The sequence below is a fragment of the Hippopotamus amphibius genome, chromosome 5 (genome assembly GCF_030028045.1).
Source record: "Hippopotamus amphibius kiboko isolate mHipAmp2 chromosome 5, mHipAmp2.hap2, whole genome shotgun sequence".
Taxonomy (NCBI): domain Eukaryota; kingdom Metazoa; phylum Chordata; class Mammalia; order Artiodactyla; family Hippopotamidae; genus Hippopotamus; species Hippopotamus amphibius.
The window spans coordinates 144,858,210-144,867,645 of record NC_080190.1 but is presented as its reverse complement, the minus strand read 5'-3'; the positions used below and the strand labels follow the sequence as shown (position 1 = coordinate 144,867,645).

The window sequence follows — 9,436 nt, the reverse complement described above, 5'->3', positions numbered from 1 at the left end:
CATCTCCAAAGACTTCTGATAAAGGATCAAATCAAACCACCACCTTGGAGAAACGAATTTGTTGAGATTAGAAGGCACCATTCCACCACACACCAACTGAAAATTTGGGATAATTTGGTCTACAATATTTTATAGAGCCCCTTCTACTCTCAAAATAGCCAAGCAATAGTCTTGAACTTTTTCTCAAATAATTGAAAACTATGTTGTCTTCCAGACTTCTTTGTTTGTCCACAGAGCCAGGAAGAAGGATCAGCACACTCTTTTGCACCTTTCACTCCTTCCAAGCCATTTATTTCCACTAGAAACTTTCACTCAACTGCTTTTTCTTACTAAAACTTAATTTACTCAACCCTCCTGTTATATCATCTTGGTTTCCTTGTCACATTCATGCTTGATATATTTTTGAACAATATCCCATCTATGCTCAGTCTTTTCCATCTCACACCATCCAAGTTCACAAAGGACTGCTATATAAGCCATGGTTCATTTTTTATTTATTTATTTATTTGTTTTATTGGCTGTGTGGGGTCTTCGTTGCTGCACACAGGCTTTCTCTGGTTGCGGCGAGCAGTGTCTACTCTTCCTTGTGGTGCACGGGCTTCTCATTGCGGTGGCCTCTCTTGTTGCAGAGCGTGGGCTCTAGGCACGTGGGCTTCAGTAGTTGTGGCACACGGACTCAGTAGTTGTGGCTCACGGTCTCTAGAGCGCAGATTCAATAGTTGTGGCACAGGGGCTTAGTTGCTCTGCGGCATGTGGTATCTTCCTGGGGCAGGGATCGAACCCGTGTCCCCTGCATTGGCAGGCAGATTCTTACCCACTGCGCCACCTAGGAAGTCCCCCATGGTTCATTTTTTAAATACATAATGATAAATATGACCGTGAAGAGAATGCAGCTTCTCATGTTGAAAATGAGTCCATCCTACCCCTGTAGACAGGAACTCATGAGGAAGCCTTGGCACAATCAGAGGCTGTTTAGTGAACATGGAAGCAGAATAGATAAAGTTAGATGATATTCCTAGCTAATGCCTTTAAGCTATGATTGCCTGATGTCCCTCTTCAGTATAGACCATGCTGCTAAACAGACTAGATACTTGACCAGTTCACAGGAGACAATATAGACAGTAACTATATTGAAGACATTCAAAGCTTCTATAGTACTTTTTGCCTTCCTCCTAATAGGTCCCACACAGACTTGAAAACATGGGATATATTTGTTAACTATAGCCTATCTTTTCTTTACTTAAACACAATGTAATTGTTTGGATTTAGGCACAATTACTTAAACTCACCTTGATAAATTTTGGGTATTCCTATATTACCTTAACTATGATTTTGCAAGTAACCAAATCTATTGATGGTTATGCCATGTTATTTTTCCAAAATTCATCTTGAGAGGCTGTTTAGACCTCTTATGCCCCACCTCACATTCTCTTAACATACTTCTAGCCTAGGTGTTATTATAACTAGGCGTGCACAAGCATAATGTGACAGCACCTTACCTCCACTGCAATTTCTGCATCAGGAAATTTTTGCTGTAGTGCCTGCAGGAAACTGTTCAGCTAAATTTTGACTCACACACAAATCTGGAACTGTTAGGGAGTTAACAAAACGCAGGACAAGAATTGGTAGAGAAATAATCCCCTCTTCCACCCCTTGGGTGGACAATTCTGAGGTGTGTTCCACACAGTTCCTGAGACTGTTCCCATATGATAAGATCACATTGGTTGATTTGCTATGTTTCTTAAAAGGAATTTTTTTTCCCTCAATTGAAAAATGTAAGATTTAGGAATATTTTGGTTATACCCATTTCTGCATTGGCAAGTAGCTGTGCCACCATGACTTTAAGAAGTATTTCTCAGCTCCCAAATCAGCAGGCATATTTTTCAGAATATTTAAACCAATCAAAATATTTGGACTGTGAAAAAAACACAGCATGAGAAAATTTTTTAATGCAAAATGTAAGTAAATCAAACGTTAAATTGCATGATTCTCTCTCTTCAATGTTTTAGCATAAAAAAGTGAAAAATTGGGAATTTCCTGATGGTCCAGTGGTTAAAACTCTGTGCTTTCACTGCTGAGAGCCTGGGTTCAATCCCTGGTCTGAGGATCCCGCAAGCCACGAGGCATGGCCCAAAAAAAAAATAAACCAAAGTGAAAAATTGGAGATTCACCCTTAGAAATATATAATTTTTCTCTTTTTAAATAATGGAACATGTTATGGAAACTAGTAACAAAATAAAATTACTGCAGTAAAAATATAAAAAGTATAAAAGCCCTAGTACATGACATGATCTTTGAATTTGCCTCAAAATGATTTCCCTTTTAATATCTTCCCTTAAATAGTGATACAAAATCAGAGGTCAGCCAAACATCTTGGCAATGCTAAGAAATTATACTTTAAATGAAGTATGCAAACACTATTTTCGTTTTCTAATCTTAATTCAGAGAAGATGGAAAAATATAAGTATTCTGTCCCCAAAGAAATACTAACTCATCAAACTGGGCTGCTTTGGAATAAAAAGTCCTACATGTGTACCCTGTGAACTTAGTTAATATAACTATGAGTACTGTAATTTCTGCATTTCCTGATATGTACTAAAATTGCAAGTATATTAGTTTAATATTTTATAGGGGTTTTGGAAGACTGCTCTTGAAATTTTCAAGGTATAGGGTTGTTTTTCCTCTGGAAGGAAAAACCCAGCATCTGACAATAATTCTCTGTAATCTTTTACTTGGACAAAAGCTGATTGGTTATAGTCATGGCTTTACCACACACATGAATTGAGCAATTTCACAAGTAAAGAGATTTTACTTTTTTCTCTTTCGTTCAAAATAACAAAAACTATACACCATACCCTCCCTTTCTCTCTGTCTCACTAAAGTACTAGGTCTAATACCAGATACCCTGATTAGTTATCCAGTCACCATAGTTACTTTTTTTAAAATATTTTGTCTGTGCCCCATAGCTTGCAGGATCTTAGTTCCCCAACCAGGTGCTGAACCCGGGCCGTGGCAGTGAAAGCACTGAGTCCCAACCACTGGACCACCAGGGAATTCCCCATAGCTACTTCTAAAAAGGGGTACTTTTGATCTGAATACTCAGAGTGTACTTCATGCTTTGCGACAGTTCCATTGGCAGTATTCTTCGTTCTGTGTGATATTGTTTGTTGTTTATATCTCTTTGTTTTTATGACCCTACACATCTGAGGAGCACTCTGTTATTGACCACAGACAAAAATCTTCTCAAATAATAAAACCTTATCATAATTGTAAAGTATCTTGTGGAAATAACAGGTTTATGTTCGGATGCATAGTCTAGCCTACATAAACCTCTCCCTCCCCCAAAACGTAAGTAATTTTATTTTCATGTTGTTATAAGAAACAATAAACTTCTTGTTTATTATTTTTCACAGCAACATTCATGGATCTTACGTTTGGGGTATATTGATTACATTACCTAGAAATTTCCTAGAAATCAAAATTCCATTAAAAATTCAAGAAAGTAGGCAGATGATTTTATAATTATCAAGGGCCAATTTTAAAAGTAGTACAAAACAACCAGAGTATCTAGCACTTACAAAACACTTCTTTTTAGGCATCTGTGACAAATAGTTATTAGGTTTCCTCAATTGTTCCCTCTCTGTTGGGTCATTTTCATCAACATGCTATAATGTCTGCCTCCTTTAAAAAACATCCTTTTGCCTTTTCCCTCAAGCTACTTTCTTTTCCTCTACTTCCCTGAAAACATCTTTTTTCAAAACAATTATTTTTATTGGTGTATAGTTCATTTACAATGTTGTGTTAGTTTCAGGTGTACGGCAAAGTGAATCAGCTGTACATGTACATATATCCACTCTTTTTTAGATTCTTTTCCCATATAAGTCATTACAGATTGCTGAGTAGAGTTCCCTGTGCTATAGCAGAGTAGGTCCTTATTAGTTGTCTATTTTATATATAGTCGTGTGTGTATGTCAGTCCCAGCCTCCCACTTTATCCCTTAGAAGCATCTGTACTCATCATCTTCACTTGCCTTCCTCCTATTCCTATTTTTAACCCCCTCTTAGTCAGGCTTTCATTCCCCCACTCCACTGAAAATACACTCTTCAAGGTCATTATTCTTGCTGAATCCAATGGTTTATCCTCAGTCTTCATCTTATTGTAGGTTTCCTAGAGCAGCATTTGACAATAATTGATCAAGCCTACTTTTTGAAAAAGTTTCTTCTTTTGGCTTCAGAGACATCACACATCTGTTTTGCTTTCTATGAAACTGGCCTTTTTTCTGTTTTTTCTTACCCTTCCTGGCTTCTAAATTTTCAAGGGCCCCACAGCTGATCTTCACTGAAAATTTAAGGTTTCTTTATTACTGTTTGCACAGAGCTAAGGGCTCTGTGGGTATAGAGATCCTGGTTCCAGAGGGAGAGCTTTTCAACCAGCAAGAGTGCAGATGAACTACAAGCTATGGCTGCTGTTTGGGCACTTGTAGCTCCTAGTGTCCAGGGACCAGTCAGCAAGGTAAGGAGTCACCGTTTTTGCAGGAGAAATTGACCCTGATCATCAAGAGGAAGAAAAGCTGGTTAGAATATATGTGGAGCCCAGGTGATCCACTTAGGCAACCTTGGTACTCCCTTGACCAATTCTGATGGTAAATTGAATTTACCAAGTGTAGTGACTCTGGCCAGAGAAGGGCGTGGTGAGCAGTGCTCAGATACCTCAGAAGAAAGGTTCTGGGTAATGCCAGGTAAACCATTGAGACCAGCAGAGTTGAGAGCTGAGGGTGAGGGCATCTAGAATGTTTCGTAGGGAAGGGAGACAGCCAGTGTTAGTTGTGTCCCTGTGACCACAACAGTGAGCACTCCAGCTTGTCTCACTGACCTTCCTTTTCCAAATTTCCCGCAGGAAGAAAGGCTCATGGGGAGCTGCTTCTGGAAGCAATGCAAAAATTAAGGGACACAAGAGGTGGATTGTAGTAGACTTCGTGACATTTCCCCAGCTTCTGAGAATGCTACTGGAAGATGATCCTCAGCTGTCAACCTTCTACAGTGATTCCCTCAGCTGAAGTAAACTGCCTTGCCCAAGGTCATGACTCCTTCCCAGGAGAGCTGGTTGCCAATGACTTATCAGCATGGGAGCATAAAGGTCTGATCCCAGTGTTCCAACTTGAGGCAGCTCTGAAGGGCTGTCCTGGCTGCAGAGCTACACGTGGGGTCAGCTGAGGATTCACTGGGACTGCACTGCAGCTCAGCGTCTACCTCAGCCTGATCCTGCTTCATTCTCTTCTCTTCCACAGTGTTGATCCTGAAAGCACGCCTCAATAAACTTTGCATACAGTAATTTCCATCTCAAGGTTCGCTTCTGAGGAAACGCAATTGGAGACAACAGGATATTGTCTCCAATATCCTGAACTCACTACCAGGCATATAACTAACTACAATTCCTGAACATACCAAAAGGGCCTGTGCATGCTTCGTATGTGTTTTTCCTGCCTCGAGTACCCAGGCTGTTATTGTCAGGCCAACTCAGGTTCATCTTCCAAGACTCAGTTTCACTACCTCCCTGAAGCCTCCTCTAACCCCATCTCCATTCCCAACAAGTGTTCCTTCAGAAGTCTGTGCTTCCTCTATCACATAACTAACTGTACCAATCTGTAAGTATATATTTACTTGCCTGCTCACGACTGAGACTTCCTTAAGGGCAAGATCTGCCTGGTCTTTCATCTTTGTATTCTAATGCTAATACAGAGCATCTGATACAATGGGCAATCAATAAATGTTTTTTAAATGAATGAATAGAATAGAGACTTTTCTTTATGTCACAGGCAAATGTTTATGCAATATAGATTTGAAAATATAGATTTTGGAGCCAGACTGTCTTGTAATGGAGACCTAGCTCTATATTTAATTAGAGCTTTGTTGAAATAACCTTGAGCAAATTGCTCCAAGTCTCATTTCCCTTAGTTACAAAATGGAAATTATAATAACACCAATTTTATAGGATTGTTATAAGAATTAAAACAGTAATCATAATGGGCATGATATTATTAAATATCATTCTCATTTGTTGCAGCCTACCATACAGCAGGGTGCTAAAGCTTTTCACCTGTAATTCTCATTCAGTCTTCCAAACAAATCTACAAAGTTCATGGCAACTCCATAGAAATTAAAAAACAAGAACAGCAGGGAATTCCCTGGCGGTCCAACGCTTAGGACTCTGCTCTCTCTCTGCTGCCACGTGGCGCAGCCAAAAAAAAAAAAATTAACCATTTTTTTAATCTGAAATTTTAATTTTTATTTGTTAAATCTGGCAACCTTAACTCAAAAACCATGTTTCATACATGACTAAAACCTGTTGCTAATTTCAAGTGGAGAATTACTTCCTCACCTAGAGTTATTTAAAAATTTGTAGCCAATGCAAACACATCTGCAGGTTGAAATTTATTAGCCACTTGCCAATTCACAGCTTCAGCTACACCATATTACAGTTAAAAAAAAAAAAGCCCTAAAATACAATTTTAAAACTTGTATCTACATAAATTCCATCACCAACTATGGATGTAGCTAGCCTTCTGCAGTTTAAGTAGCCTGAATTTCACCTTTCCTTACTTACAAAATTAAGAGGTTTGACTAGAAAATCCTAACAGTGACTTCTTCCTCTTAAAATCTAGTATCCTATCCTGTTATGTTTCTTCTGTAGCAAGGTGTCAGGATATTAATGAAAACATACCACAAATAACACTTCTCTCACAAATAACATCTCTCTCCATCCCTCGCCCTCTCCCTCTGTCTCCCTCTCCCTCTCCCTCTCCCACTGTCTCCCTCTCCATCTCTTTCTCCCTTCTCTCTCTCTCAAGTACACTCCTCAGGAGGCCATATACTTCTTTTAATGATAATGCCATTGCTTAAATCATTTCTGGAGAACATAGCAACATATTGCTTATCCTCTCTGGTGACAAATTATTTTTCCATGAAAATGGATTTGATTTTTGGAACTAGACCAAAAGTTATTCACAGCCAAGTCCAATGGATGGTAACACTGAAAAATATATAGAAATTTTAAACAAAATACGAGATGGGTTTATCAAATAAATGAAACTGATTTATTTTTGAGAATCTTAAGCCACAAGTTTAAAGCAGTTAGGAGAGACATCTAAAACCTGATTTTGAGCAACAGTTGCATCCCTGGAATAAGTGCATTGCCTCCAACTTTGAGGGGCTCACATTCAACCAGATGTGTAGGTTCTGCCAGTTGGTTACAAAAAATCACCATCAAGAAGCTAGTGATTCACTGCTATTCACAATAAAGTACTGAAAATACAATTCCACATGATTTATTACCCAAATGCTCTTCTACCCTGAGACATAGTTCCTTTTTGGTGAACTTTTCAACTATATTCAAGAAAAATGCCCAATCCTGATGGTTTTCCACCTCCCAACAGAACATATACATACATATATACATATAAAACTTTTCTTAGCTTATTCATCAAATAATTTTCGAGGTTTGAGGGGGCGGGGGGTGAAGGGGAAGCTGAGACGAAGGGAGAGAGTAGCATAGACATATATATACTACCAACTGTAAAATAGATAGCCAGTGGGAAGTTGCTGAATAACAAAGGGAATTCAAGTCGAGGATGGATGTTGCCTTAGAGGACTGGGACTAGGAGGGTGGAGGGGGGAGTCGAGGGAGGGAGGGAATATGGGGATATGTGTATAAAAACAGATGATTGAACTTGGTGTACCCCCAAAAAAATAATTAAAAAAAAAAGTACCAATACTTATACTCTACAATGTAAAGATTATGTGACAATGGAAAAAAATAGAAAAAGTGTTTCTTTCAAAAGGATAGAGTAACATGTCATAATTGAAGATGATTCTACGCAAAATGCAAAGATTTGAAAATAAAACATATTTCTAGACAGAAGCAAAACAAGGATACTCAAATAAATAATTCAAAACCATATCAATTTAGCCATATCTCTAGGCCTAGACCAATAGGTATGTTTTATTGACACAACTGTGGACAGACTTAAATTATAAAGGAGTAGAGCTGAAAGTCCCCACACCCCAATTCTTCTTCTATTTTCTCCCCACCTCCAATTTTCTCTTCTCTTTTCTTTCCTTTTTAAATTTTTATGGAGTACAAATATTTTTTTTCCTAGTGTGTATACAAGCACAAATATGTTTAAGAACATTAAAAACACAATTCAAAGCCACTCTAAAGCACGATTTGGAAATACCTATCTAAAAACATTTAAATTTTACATAGCCTGAACTAATAATTCTAATTTTAGAAATCTATCTTAATAAAATTGTAGTGGGTTGAATGGTGCCCCCACCTCCAAAAGTTATGTGCATGTCCTAATGCCCAGAACTTGTTAATGTTACTTTATAAGAAAAAAGACTTTTTGCAGCTGTAATTTAGTTAACAGTCTTGTGATGATAAAATCATTCTAGGTGGGCCTTAAATCCAATGACAAGTGTCCTTGCAAGATTAAGGCAGAGGGAGATTATGAAGACAGATGAGGAGGAGGCAATGTGAATGCAGAGGCAGATATTGAAATGATGCAGCCACCAGTCAAGCAGTGCCAACCACCACCAGGAGCCAGAAAATGCAAGAGACATTATCTGCCTCAGAAGCTTAGGATCAGTGTGGCTGTGCCAGGTTTCTGACTTCTAGCCCCCAGAAATATACGAGAATCATTTCTGTTGTTTATACCCACTAAGTGTGTGGTAATTTGTTAAGTGAACTCTGGAAACTAGTATAGAAACTACCATAAAATCAATAAACATGATAAGTGTAGTTTAATGTATAATAGCAAGATGAAAATAGCATCTTATGAAATAGCATGTCTATAATAGAGGGATGATTAAAAATTATACTATAAACATATGACAGAATATAAATCTAATAGCAAAATAATATTAAATGATGTATTCAAAGTACAGAAAATGAAATGAAAAAGCACTTTTCAAAACAGCCTGCAGTGTATAAGTATTATCCAATATTTATTTAAAAACATATATTGGGTATTAATATCCAGAATATATAAAGAACTCTTTCAACTCAACAACAAAAAAACCAGAAAACCTGATTTTAAAATGGACAAAGGAGGGAATTCCCTGATGGTCCAGTGGTTAGGACTCGGTGCTGTCACTACCAAGGGCCAAGGTTCAACCCCTGGTCAGGGAACTAAGATCCCACAAAATGCGTGGCACGGCCGGGAGGCAAAAAAAAATAGACAAAGGACTTGACTAGATGTTTATTCGAAGATGATATACAAATGACAAAAAAATACCAAAAGATTCTCAACATCAGCTAATCACTAAAGAAATGCAAATCAAAATCACAATGAGATATCACCTCATACCCATTAGAATGTCTACTATCAAAACACAAACAAATAAAAAGAAAATAGCAAGTGTTAGCAAGGACATGGAGA

General features: G+C 37.9%; 1 non-coding gene across 1 annotated transcript; it reads left to right on the top strand.

The window, feature by feature from the left end:
- Nucleotides 1-9,113: 9,113 nt before the first annotated feature.
- TRNAD-GUC (transfer RNA aspartic acid (anticodon GUC)) lies at nucleotides 9,114-9,186 on the top strand. The gene has a single exon. It is a non-coding gene; the product is annotated as a tRNA-Asp (tRNA).
- The last annotated feature ends 250 nt before the right edge of the window (nucleotides 9,187-9,436 follow it).